Raw genomic sequence first — 3,821 nt, forward strand, 5'->3', positions numbered from 1 at the left:
AGCACAGGCTGGAATGCAATGGCACGATCTTGACTCACTGCAACCTCTGCCCCCCCGGGTTCAAATGATTCTCCAGCCTCAGACTTCTGAGTAGCTGGGATTACAGGCACACACCACCATGCTCAGCTATTTTTTGCACAGGTAGTAGAAACAGGGTTTCGCCATGTTATCCAGTTTGGTACTGAACCCCTGACCTCAAGTGATCCACTGGCCTCAGCTGCCTGAAGCTCTGGGATTACAGACTTGAGCCACCACATCCGGCCTTCAGGATAGTGTTTTTATGAGGGAATTTTTATGTTTTCTTCATTTTCCAAGTTTTCTGTATCAAGTGTGCATTATTTCTATTACTAATGAAAAGTAATTTTTTTAAGAGATGGGGGTCTCACTGTTGCCCAGACTGGAGTGCAGTGGCACAATCATAGCTCATTGTAACTTCAAACTCCTAGGCTCAGACAATCTTCCTGCCTCAGATTCCCAAGCAGCTGGGACTACTGGCATGTGCCACCATGCCTGACTAATTAAAAATAAAATTGTACAGTCGGGCCTGGTGGCTCACACCTATAATCCCAGCACTTTGGAAGGCTGAGGCAGGGGCATCACTTGGACTCAGGATTCAAGACCAGCCTGGGCAACATAGGGAGACACCATCCCTACTAAAAATTTACAAAATTGGCGCAGCATGGATACCTGTAGTCCCAGCTACTAGAGAGGCTGAGATGGGAGGATTGCATGAGTCAGGAAGGTCGAGGCTGCAGTGAACTGTGATTGCACGACTGTACTCCAGCCTGGGCAACAGAATGAGACTCTGTCCTAAAAAAAAATTGTTTTTTTTAAGAGATGGGGGCCTCTCTATGTTGCCCAAGCTAGTCTTAAACTCCTGGGCTCAAGTGATCCTCTTGCCTTGGCTTCCCAAAGTGCTGAGATTACAGGCATGAGCCACCACACCCAATCAAAAAGTAATTTTTTGGAGGAAAAAAATCCCCAGTTTTTACATATTGCACTGTTTACATAGGGGCTACTTAATCAAATTTTTTCACCATAAACATATGAAAATAGGGTCCCAGGAGCGTCAGAATAAGAACCTATGCGTGGGGCAGCCAATATACTTAGTGATCAAGAACAGCACTAGAATGTGTACATTGATTGTCCGGGGACTTGTTAAGGTGTAGACTCTGACTCAAAAGGTCTAGGACAGTGCCTGAGATTTTGCATTTCTTCTTCTTCGTCTTCATTTTTTTTTTTTTTTTTGAGATGGAGTTTCACTCGTTGCCTAGGCTGGAGTACAATGGCACGATCTTGGTTCATTGCAACCTCCGCCTCCCAGGTTCAAGCAATTCTCCTGCCTCAGCTGCTGGAGTATCTGGGATTACACATGTGTGCCATCACACCTGGCTAATTTTTGTATTTTTAGTAGAGATGAGATCTCTCAATGTTCTCAATGTCAGGCTGGTCTTGAACTCCTGACCTCAGGTGATCTGCCTGACTTAGCCTCCCAAAGTGCTCGGATTGCAGGCATGAGCCACCATGCCCAGCTGAGATTTTACATCTCTAACAAGCTCCAGACGCTGCTAGTCCCTGGACCATGTAGGAGTAGCAGGGCAGGGAGTCAAAGGGCTTGTGTTAGAATCTCATCTCTAAAACCGATCAGCTGTGATTTCAGGTCCCTTACCTCTCTGCATCCGTTTCCTCATCTGTAAATCAGGGATGTTAGTTTCTATCTTGTGGGATGGTTACAAAGACAAAACAAGATGATAGCTGTAGAACATTCCGCATAATGCCAGGTTCACGTGAATACTCCATAAATGTTAGACAATTTTTACAAACCCAGTGCCTGGGCCCCAAGTTACATCATCCTTACTCTTCTTCAGCATCCACCAGCCTCACTGGAATCCATCAATGCCTCTCTTATTCCAACTGCCCCAAGCACGGTCCCAACTTACCCACACGTAGATGTAAATATTGTCTAAGGGGCCTCTGTTTGCAGGAAGGACTGGGCAAATACTAGGTCTTTCTTTACTGGAGAAATTTACTCTGCACTTTTTCTTTTTTTTAAGAAGGTAAGGAATCCCTGGTTGAAATGTTAGCTTGGGGGCTGAGAACTAAAAAGTATGTTCCTGAACCCACCAAAACAATCTGCTGTAAAAATGTGTTTTAAACATTAGTGCAAAGAAACTTGGAGGAAGAAACGAAGAAACTTTTTGTTTCACAGATATGTCAAAGGGTTTCCTCTTCCACAGATGGAAGGAGGGCGTGATAACAGGGAGAAAGCAGAGAGGACAGAGAATGGGGGGACATAAGGAAGACCCTAGAGAGAGGCCGCAGCCATTTACAAACTTTCTGCTCATTGTATTTTTTCTCCAAGATCTGACTGTTTGGGTAATAGAGCTTTCCCGAGCAAATGTTAATTGTCTCACTTGCTCAGGTAAATCTTAACAAAGGGGAAGAAGCAAATTAGAATGAATCAAAAGTTCACCTGAGTTTTGGTCCCCATCCCCCGCTCCCCCCCCCCCGCCCCCGCCAACACCTTTGTTTTCCCCCAGTGGAGGAGGATGGATGGAGAGGGGAAGGTGGGCTCTGCCTTCTGTTGATGACTGGGACATGCCCACCTAGGCAGGTGCTGTGGCTCAAGCCCAGCGTTTTCCTCCAGGATGACTGTCTTAAGGCCAATTGCATGACTTAATTACACAATCAGGTTGTCAGCTGTCAGTCGGAGCCTTGACTGAAGGATGGTCATGGCTGAGATGGAGACAAGGAGGAGCAAGATGATTTGAAAGATTTCTGGGGCTTTGCTCGGATTTTCTGAAGGTGCAGCTCGGTGATGGCCTTCCTTGTTCTGTGGTCCACCTGCCACAGCCTGGCTTCATGAAAGTCCTTCTCAGGCTATAGTTTGTTTTGTTCCCATGAGTGGCATCAGGGACCCCTGAATTCTTTCCACAATACTCTCCTTCTTGAACAATGCATTTGGATACCCCTAACTAGATGTACAAAGACTACAAATGTCAGGGGTCAATAATGCATGATGATGGCAGCATCCAAAGGCACTGCATAGCTTACAGAGCATTTCCTCTCACCTCCAACATGACTTTATTTGATTCTTAGTGCAGCCTGTGAGGTATGGCTTGTGTGTCTACGTGTGTGTGTGTGACAGAGTAAGACTCTGTCACCCAGGTTAGAGTGTAGTAGCACAATCTCGGCTCACTGCAACCTCTGCCTTCTGGGTTCAAGAGATTCTCCTGTCTCAACCTCCCAAGTAGCTGGAATTACAGGTGTGCACCACCACGCCCGGCTAATTTTTTATATTTTTAGTAGAGATGGGGTTTTGCCATGTTGGTCAGACTGGTCTCAAACTCCTGACTTCAGGTGATCCACCTGCCTTGGCCTCCCCAAACGCTGGGATTACAGGCATGAGCTACCACGCCTGACCACGAGGCATGGCTTTATAGCATCATTTTATAACTGAGGAAACAAGGACCAGGGAGATGAAAAGACTGGACCAAATCACACAGAAAGTGAAGTGTTGAATAATATTGAGGAAACCAAGTTTGAAATGTGAAGTAAATGACATGATATTTTGTACAGAATAAATGATCTCCCATCTTAACTTGAAGTTTGGTGGAATTTACATTCTGGTCAGGCTGAGGCTACTTTAGACTACCAGCTTACTATTTATGTACCTCTGCAGACTTTTCCATCTGTGGCTAGTTTGACAGCTGTTTTATTCATTCACTCATTCATTCATTTATTCATTCAACAAATATGTATTGAGGCCGGGCGCAGTGGCTCAAGCCTGTAATCCCAGCACTTTGGGAGGCCGAGGCGGG

The sequence above is a fragment of the Sapajus apella genome, unplaced genomic scaffold (genome assembly GCF_009761245.1).
Source record: "Sapajus apella isolate SASKATOON/1434 unplaced genomic scaffold, GSC_monkey_1.0 scaffold4, whole genome shotgun sequence".
NCBI classification, from domain to species: Eukaryota; Metazoa; Chordata; class Mammalia; order Primates; family Cebidae; genus Sapajus; species Sapajus apella.